This window comes from Hyla sarda, chromosome 2 (genome assembly GCF_029499605.1).
Source record: "Hyla sarda isolate aHylSar1 chromosome 2, aHylSar1.hap1, whole genome shotgun sequence".
NCBI lineage: Eukaryota > Metazoa > Chordata > Amphibia > Anura > Hylidae > Hyla > Hyla sarda.
The window spans coordinates 403,211,757-403,222,109 of NC_079190.1; positions in this window are offsets into that span (position 1 = coordinate 403,211,757).

The following is a 10,353-nucleotide window of genomic DNA, read 5'->3' on the forward strand; positions in this document are numbered from 1 at the left end:
GAGTATTTAGGCTTCTTATAGCGCATTTTTCTGCCCTAATCAGTGCATACCGCATACGTACATCTAAGTAGTGTACCATTTTGTACCTGTTAATCTGTCAAAGGCCTACATGCTGTGAAAGTCCAAGCAATAGTACTCACCAGTTGGTGTTTTAAAAAAAAATTAAGAGTTTTTAGCCCCTTAAGGACATAGGGCGTATCCATACGTCCCCGTTTCCAAGTCCTTAAGGACCGAGGGCGTATGGATACGCCCTGAGCATTTCCGGCCCCCACCGCTAGCCGGAGGGGAGCCGGATGCCTGCTGAAATCGTTCAGCAGGCATCCCAGCATATCGCCCGGGGGGGTCATTATGTCCCCCCATGTCGGCGATTGCCGCAGATCGCTGGACAATTCAGTCCAGCGATCTGCGGCAGATTCCGGGTCAATCGGGTCTCCAGTGACCCGATGACCCGGAATTACTGAGACAGCCCCGAACAGCCAGAGCTAGCAGGGGTGAGGTGGCACTGGTGCCACCTCACGATCGCCCTGATTCGTCGGCCGGATTACCGGCCGACCAATCAGGGCGCCTGCTGCGGGTGTCACTCCCGCAACCCGCTCCGCCCCTCTTCCGGAGGACGTGAGCGGGTGCGGGAAGACGACCCCCGGTGCTGGGGACCCCGATCCCCGGCGTCCCTGTTGGGATCGGGGCCCCAGGAGCAGCGGCGGCGGCGGAGACAACGAGGGACTGACCTGTGCGGCTGGATCGTTGGAGGTGAGTGACAGCCTCCTGCTGTTGCTTAGCAACAGCTCCCAGCATGCAACAAGGGCATGCTGGGAGCTGTAGTTATGCAACAGCAGGAGGCAGACCACCACAACTCCCAGCATGCCCTTATGGGCATGCTGGGACTTGTAGTTTTGCAACAGCTGAAGGCACATTCTTTCTATGTAAAAGTGTACCTTCAGCTGTTGTGTAACTACAACTCCCAGCTTGCACAATCAGCTAAAGTGCATGCTGGGAGTTGTAGTGGTGCATCTGGTGGTTGCATAACTACAACTCCCAGCATGCCCGTTGGCTGTCGGTGACTGCTGAGAGTTGTAGTTTTGCAACAGCTGAAGGCACACTGAGTTAAGTAGTAAACAAGTGTGTCTCCAGCTGTTGCATAACTACAATCCCCAGCATCCCCAGCCAATGTAGTATGCCTCCGTATGTTGCATAACTACAAGACCCAGCATGCCCTTCCGCTGTCCGTACATGCTGGGGGTTGTAGCTTTTGCAACAGCTGAAGGCACACTGGTTGCAAACTCACAAGTTCACAACCTGTGTGTCTCCAGCTGTTGCAAAACTACAACTCCCAGCATGCACTCATAGACCGTACATGCTTGGAGTTGTAGTTTTGCAACAGCTGGATGTTTCTCTCCCCCCCCCCAATGTGAACGTACAGGGTACACTCACATGGGCGGAGGATTACAGTAAGTATCCGGCTGCAAGTTTGAGCTGCGGCAAATTTTCTGTCGCAGCTCAAACTGCCAGCGAGAAACTACTGTGAACCCCCGCCCGTGCGACTGTACCCTAAAAACACTACACTAACACACAATAAAATAAAGAGTAAAAAACACTACATATACACATACCCCTACACAGCCCCCCTCCCCTCCCCAATAAAAATGAAAAATGTCTGGTACGTCACTGTTTCCAAAACGGAGCCTCCAGCGGTTGCAAAACTACAACTCCCAGCATGCACTGATAGACCGTACATTCTGGGAGTTGTAGTTTTGCAACAGCTGGATGTCCCCCCCCCCAAAGTGAACGTACAGGGTACACTCACATGGGCGGAGGATTACAGTAAGTATCCGGCTGCAAGTTTGAGCTGCGTCAAATTTTCTGCCGCAACTCAAACTGCCAGCGAGAAACTACTGTGAACCCCCGCCCATGTGACTGTACCCTAAAAACACTACACTACACTAACATACAATAAAATAAAAAGTAAAAAACACTACATATACACATACCCCTACACAGCCCCCCTCCCCAATAAAAATGAAAAACGTCTGGTACGCCACTGTTTCCAGAACGGAGCCTCCAGCTGTTGCAAAACAACTACTCCCAGTATTGCCAGATAGTCACTGACTGTCCAGGCATGCTGGGAGTTTTACAACAGCTGGAGGCCCCTGTTTGGGAATCACTGGCGTAGAATACCCCTATGTCCACCCCTATGCAATCCCTAATTTAGGCCTCAAATGCGCATGGCACTCTCACTTTGGAGCCCTGTCGTATTTCAAGGCAACAGTTTAGGGACACATATGGGGTATCGCCGTACTCGGGAGAAATTGGGCTTCAAATTTTGTGGGGTATTTTCTGCTATTACCCTTTTTAAAAATGTAAAATTTTTGGGAAAACAAGCATTTTAGGTAAAAAAAATGTTTTTTTTTACATATACAAAAGTCATGAAACACCTGTGGGGTATTAAGGTTCACTTAACCCCTTGTTACGTTCCCCGAGGGGTCTAGTTTCCAAAATGGTATGCCATGTGTTTTTTTTTTTTGCTGTCCTGGCACCATAGGGGCTTCCTAAATGCGGCATGCCCCCAGAGCAAAATTTGCTTTCAAAAAGCCAAACGTGACTCCTTCTCTTCTGAGACCTGTAGTGCGCCAGCAGAGCACTTTTCACCCCCATATGGGGTGTTTTCTGAATCGGGAGAAATTGGGCTTCAAATTTTGGGGGGTGTTTTCTGCTATTACCCTTTTTAAAAATGTAAAAATTTTGGGAAACCAAGCATTTTAGGTAAAAAAAAATAAAAAATGTTCACATATGCCAAAGTCGTGAAACACCTGTAGGGTATTAAGGTTCACATTACCCCTTGTTACGTTCCCCGAGGGGTCTAGTTTTCAAAATGGTATGCCATGTGTTTTTTTTTTTTGCTGTTCTGGCACCATAGGGGCTTCCTAAATGCGGCATGCCCCCAGAGCAAAATTTGCTTTCAAAAAGCCAAATGTGACTCCTTCTCTTCTGAGACCTGTAGTGCGCCAGCAGAGCAATTTTCACCCCCATATGGGGTGTTTTCTGAATCGGGAGAAATTGGGTTTCAAATTTTGGGGGGTATTTTCTGCTATTACACTTTTTAAAAATGTAAAATTTTTGGAAAACCAAGCATTTTAGGTAAAAAAAAAAATTTTTTTTTACATATGCAAAAGTCGTGAAACACCTGTGGGGTATTAAGGTTCACTTTACCCCTTGTTACGTTCCCTGAGGAGTCTAGTTTCCAAAATGGTATGCCATGTGTGTTTTTTTGCTGTCCTGGCACCATAGGGGCTTCCTAAAGGTGACATGCCCCCCAAAAACCATTTGACGCTCCTTCCCTTCTGAGCCCTCTACTGCGCCCGCTGAACAATTAACATAGACATATGAGGTATGTGCTTACTCGAGAGAAATTGGGTTTCAAATACAAGTAAAAATTTTCTCCTTTTTACCCCTTGCAAAAATTCAAAAATTGGGTCTACAAGAACATGCGAGTGTAAAAAATGAAGATTTTGAATTTTCTCCTTCACTTTGCTGCTATTCCTGTGAAACACCTAAAGGGTTAATACACTTACTGAATGTCATTTTGAATACTTTGGGGGTGTAGTTTTTATAATGGGGTCTTTTATGGGGCATTTCTAATATGAAGGCCCTTCAAATCCACTTCAAACGTGAACTGGTCCATGAAAAATAGCAAATTTGAAAATTTTGTGAAAAATTTCAAAATTGCTGCTGAACTTTGAAGCCCTCTGGTGTCTTCCAAAAGTAAAAACTCATAAATTTTATGATGCAAACATAAAGTAGACATATTGTATATGTGAACCCAAAAAAAAAATATTTTGAATATCCATTTTCCTTACAAGCAGAGAGCTTCAAAGTTAGAAAAATGCAAAATTTTCATTTTTTTCATCAAATTTGGTGATTTTTCACCAAGAAAGGATGCAAGTTACCATAAAATTTTACCACTAAGTTAAAGTAGAATATGTCACGAAAAAACAATCTCGGAATCAGAATGATAACTATAAGCATTCCAGAGTTATTAATGTTTAAAGTGACAGTGGTCAGAATTGCAAAAAACGCTCCGGTCCTTAAGGTGAAAAAGGGCTCGGTCCTTAAGGGGTTAGGCTCATTGTAGCGCATTTTTCTGCCCTCCTAAGTGCATTTCGCATACGTACATTTAAGTAGTGTACTATTTTGTAGCTGTTAATCTGTCAAGGGCCTACATACTGTGAAAGGACAGCCAAAAGTAATCATCGGCTGGTGTTTTACAAAAATTACAGAGTTTTTAGGCGTATTGTAGCGCATTTTTCTGCCCTCATCAGTGCATACCACATACCTACATCAAAGCAGTCTTCTATTTTGTATCTGTAAATCTGTAACAAGTCTAGATACTGGGAAAGTCCAGGCAAAAGTAAACACCGGCTGGTGTTTTACGAAAATACGTTTTCCAAGTGTACTGTAGCACATTTTTTTTCTTCATACGTGCATACCACATACTTACTTTTAAGTAGTGCACTTTTTTGTACCTGTTAATCTGTAACAAGCCTACATACAGTGAAATGCCAGAGAAAACTAATCACTCGCTGTTGTTTTATGAAAATAAGTTTTCCAAGTGTACTGTAGAGAATTTTTTGCCGTCATACGTGCATACCACATACCTACATCTAAGTAGTGTACCATTTTGTACCTGTTAATCTGTCAAGGGGCTAAATACTGTGAAAGTCCAAGCAATAGTACTCACCTGCTGGTGTTTTACAAAAATACAGAGTTTTTAGGCGTATTGTATCACATTTTTTTGCCCTAATCAGTGCATATCGCATACCTACTTCGAAGTAGTGTACTATTTTGTACTTGTTAATGCGTTAAGGGCCTAGATATTGTGAAAGGACAGCCAATAGTACACACCAGCTGCTGTTCTAGACAAATGCTGTTTTAAGTGTAGTGAAGCGTATTGTACTCCCCTCATATACGCAATAAGTATGTCAGGAAGAGTATTGCCAGGACGTGCACAGAGGAGTGGCAGAGGCCTAAATTCATCAGGTGCAGGCAGAGGTTGCAGCAGAGTAGGGGTGTGTCCTAGCAGGAGTGGCAGAGAGAGATCTGAGCTCCCAGTGTCAGCTATCAGTCGTGTCGCGACCAGCAACCCAGCAGCCGTGATTGATTGGTTCACTCGGTCCTCCACTTCATCTCAAGTGACATCCGACACTCAGTCAACAGTCAGTGGGTTCCTCACACTCAACCCTCAGTTGGCATGGCCTTCAAGCTGCTCCTGCCACCTCCAGGCTCTGTCATTGTGCTGCTCTATGGTCTCCTCATGCTATTGCTACCACCTCCAGGCTCTGTCATTGTGCTGCAACATGGTCTCCTCATGCTGATGCTGCCACCTCCAGGCTCTCTCATTCTGCTGCTCTATGGTCTCCTCATGCTAATGCTACCACCTCCATGCTCTGTCATTGTGCCACCATATGGTCTCCTCATGCTGATGGTACCCCCTCCAGGCACTGTCATTTTGCTGCCATATGGTCTCATCATGCTGATTCTGCCACCTCCAGGGTCTCTAATTGTGCTACTCTATGGTCTTCTCATGCTGATGCTGCCACCTCCAGGCTCTATAATTGTGCTGCTCTATGGTCTCCTTTTGCTTATGCTGCAACCCCCAAGCTCTATAATTGTTCTGCTCTACGGTCTCCTCATACTGAGGCTACCACCTCGAGGCTCTCTAATTGCGCTGCCATGGATACTGCAAAACATAATAAAGGTGCTGGTCCCCAGTTTCAGAAATACCTTGCATTAGGGTCACTTTCAGGACTCCTGATGCCACCTCCAGGCTGTGCCATTCAGCCACTATATGGTGTCCTCATGCTTTACCCACCTCCAGGCTGTGCCATTCAGACACTATATAGGCTCCTTATTCTTCCCCCTCCTCCAGGCTGTGTCATTCAGTCAATATATTCAGTCAATATATCCCAGGTAGTAGATTTACCATTTTGAAGTTCCTCATTTTCAGTAGGCTTTAAGTCGTCCATTGTTTGTTGTGGTTCTTCAGTTGCAGAATTAAGTTGTATCATGTTTTCCTGTTCCTCCGATGAGCTTATTTCACTGGAACACACAATACTCATATTGTCATCTAATGAAGGATCCTTTTCTTCAGAGAACGTATCTATCATTTTATTATTTTGAATGTCAGGTGGCATTCTGACAATTTTTTTAAAGCCATGCGGTCTCCTCAAGCTTCAGCCAACTCCAAGCTGTGCCATTCAGACACTACATGGTCTCCTCATATTGATGCCACCTCCAGGCTCTGTCATTGTGCTGACATGTGACATGGGACTCCTTGTTAGATTAGGTCCTTTGTACCCACACACCGGGGCCCGGGCCACTAAAACTTGGGAGTTAAAAGTTCCATTTCAAAATCCTCAATTTCAATTTCAAAATCTTAGATTTCTATTTAAAATTCTTGTATTTCAATGGTCTCCTCATGCTTCACCCACCTTCAGGCTGTACCATTCAGACACTACATGGGCTCCTTATGCTTTTCCCACCTCCAGGCTTTGTCATTCAGCCAATATATTGTTTTCTGATGCTACTGGTACCGGGATATTAACTCCAAATATGTTCTGTTAGCCCTAGCTAACATAAATGCTTAATTGAGATTTCAAGCTTGATCTATCAATGTAAGGGATTATGAAACCTTCTTGGGTACTGCTGATGCCTGCTCCTGACTGCTCCGGTGTCTTTCAGGAATTACTTGGCTTACTGATGATTCTGGGCTAGGGTCTTAAAGGGGTAATCTGTCCCTAGATATCTTATCCCCTATCCAAAGGATAGGGGATAAGATGTCAGATCGCCGGGGTCCCGCTGCTGGGGACCCCGGGGATCGCTGCTGCAGCACCCCACTATCATTACTGCGCAGAGCAAGATCGCTCTGCACGTAATGACGGGCAATACAGGGGCCGGAGCATCGTTACGTCATGGCTCCGCCCCTCATGACATCACGTCCCGCCCCGTCAATACAAGTCTATGGGAGGGGGCATGGCAGTCGTCATGACCCCTGCCATAGACTTGCATTAAGGGGACGGGCCGTGATGTCATGATGTTTTTTTCCTGGATAACCCCTTTAATAGAAATGTCAACATTCCCCCTTTTTTTTTTTAATATACTTTATTCACGGATCCAGAGCATGTACAAAGCATATATGACAAAGGTGCATTGAAATCAGTCAGAATCTGGAACAACAATACAATGTCAGGATGATAGGTCAGAAAGTATTGTCTGGATCCATTTTGTAATACGGAGGATTACCCCCAAAATATAGGAAATAACAAGTAACAACTGTGAAACAAAACCTCAAATCTCCCAAGGAAAGCTGCACCATCCCCACCCCAGTACAGTGTCGTGCCCATGTAGGATATTGGCCACCTGAGGTCAGACTATATATTATGCATACAGAGAGTTCTAAGAGTGGGATCCCATAGAAAACCAAGGATGTAGAGGATCATACAACATTAAGATGATAGTTCTAGATTACCAAGAGTGCCCCTGAGAGCCTCAGTTAAATACCATGTAGTATGTTTAAAATATGTCATTATCCTGTGACGTTCGCCGGCATCAGGTAAGTAGTGCAAATATTGTTTCCATTTATTAAAAAAGGTCTTTGCATGCAACTCTGAGCATCTTATGGACAATAACATCTCTCTATGTAGTACATAATGATATTCCTTTAAGATTTCTGTGATTGTCGGCACGGTAGGTTGGAGCCAATGTCAAAGCAAGCACAATTTAGTAATCAAGATAAGTAAGTGTACACCTTTGGGCATTTTGCCCCTATCAGGAGGGTTCGATTCTCTAACAGGTAGATAGTGAAAGAGGTATGGTTCTGGGGAGAACGGTAAATGTCTATCCCAAATAGTCAGTATTAAAGAGGATAGGTCAGACCACAATTTCGACACCTGCAGGCATTCCCATAAACAAAGCCAGAGGTCCGCACCCTGTAGTTGACATGTCGGACAATGCGTGAGGAACGGAGGCGGGGGTGGTGTGCCCCTCCATTTAAATGCATACGTAGCCTTGTGTAGAATATGCCAATGAATTTATCTTAGCTGTGCAACATTCCCCTTTTAATGTTAGGGGTTGTGAATCCCTCTTGTGTACTCATGCTGCTGCCTGCTCCTGTATGTGTCATATAGCAACTACATGGTTTAATGATGCTGCTGAGCCTAGGACATTGCCTATATATGTTCATGGTAGCACTAGGTACCATACATCTTCAATTGAAATTTCAAAATTGATCTTTTATTATTAGAGATTGTGAGGCCCTATTGTCTCCTCATCTTCCACCAACTCCAGGCTGTGCCATTCAGACACCATATGGTCTCCTCATGCTTCAGCCAACTCCAGGCTGTGCAATTCAGGCAATATATGGTTTACTGATGCTGCTGGGCCTGGGTCTGGGAATAAAAATTTTGTTATGGAATTCATGTTATAATCTTAGGGATTGTGAAGACCTAGTGTCTACTCATGCTGCTGCCAACTCCTGGCTGTGCCATTCAGACACTATATGGTCTCTTCATGCTGCCAACACCTCCCCACTGTGTCATTCAGCCACTACATGGTCTCCTTATACTGCCAACACCTCCACACTGTGTCATTCAGCCACTATATGGTCTCCTCATGTTTCAGCCTCATCCAAGCTGTGTCATCCAGCCACTATATGGTCTCCTCCTGTTGCCACCACCTCCATGCTGTGTCATTCAGCCACTTTATGGTCTCCTCATGCTGCCATAACCTCCACGCTGTGTCATACAGCCACTATATGGTCTCCTCATACTGATGCCACCTCCAGGCTCTGTCATTGTGCAGCTCTGCGGCAGTGATTCTAAAAGCCGGTAATCTGCATGTTATTCAGAATAACAGTATTATTTCACTACCCCAGCACACTCCATATGCGTGTTAGAACACAGCAAAATGTTCTACACCCCTATTGATGCTCTGTGTATGCCAGAAATAGCCGTTTTTAATATAGATTTGCCGCAACTAAATTAGGATCAAAACAATTTTTTCCAAAAATTTGGCGAATTGGCCGAATCAAATTTTTCAAAAGTTCGCTCATCTCTAACCGTGACGTCATGATCACAGCCTCTAGCTCCGAGCATTCTGAACATAATTTTCAGAATGCTGGAGCACCGGCTGGAGCACCGGAGTACCCCTTTTAAATTCTTTAAATTTTGTCGGAAGGAAGGTCCTCTATTGATCACAGATCCCCCATTGACTCCACAGATACATGATCAGATGGCAATCTGGAGAATTGGAAAAACTTGAAATTTTTGTCCACAAAATACTCCTGGAGAATTTTTGTAGTGTAGTAAAATAACTTATTCTGCTAAAAAGAAGCCAATGCCATTATGTAATGCAATTGTCATAAAAGGGTGTACTAAGTCTACAAAAATGTTAAAGAAGGTGGTACATGTCAGACTACCATCAACATGAATGCCAGGACCAAGGCTTCCCAACAGAACTTGGCCCAGATGGCAACATAAAAATAGCAGAAAAGAATAACCCTCTGGTGTTGCTCCACTCCAAAGAAATTATTATCTTTTTAAGTTTGTATTGTGTGTTATACGAGCATCTGCTGCATCTACTGTATAAGCTGAACCCATATATTATAACTTCCTGAGGATCAGAGAGCCCAATAGAGAGTCCTTTTTTCTGCTACTTCTATTTTCTTGATGGAATACCTTGCTTGGATTCCTGGGACCCTGTGGCCTGCACCAAAGATCCACTATACCCCACTGCGAGTGATGAGTACATCATCGATTTGCACAAGATAAGTGTGCATCTTGCTGAGCGTGCACTATCCCCTTGGAGGACTAGGCTTACAGTGGGGATCAAAAGTTTGGGCACCCCAGAAAAAATTTTGTATTAATGTGCATAAAGAAGCCAAGGGAAGATGAAAAAATCTCCAAAAGGCATCAAATTACAGATTAGACATTCTTCTATATTATAAGAATGTCCAATCTGTAATTTGATGCCTTTTGGAGATTTTTTCATCTTCCCTTGGCTTTTTTTATGCACATTAATACAAATTTTTATCTGGGGTGCCCAAACTGGGGTGCCCAAACAAAAGTTAGATTTTATTTCCATCATTTACACTTTCAAAATAACAGAAAACAAAAAACATGGTGTCTGCAAAAGTTTGGGCACCCTGCAGAATTTATAGCATGCACTGCCCCCTTTGCAAAGCTGAGACCTGCCTGTGTCTTGGATTGTTCTCAATCATCATCTGTGAAGACCAGATGATGTCAATCTCAAAGGTTTTAAATACCCAGACTCATCTGACCTTGCCCCAACAATCAGCACCAT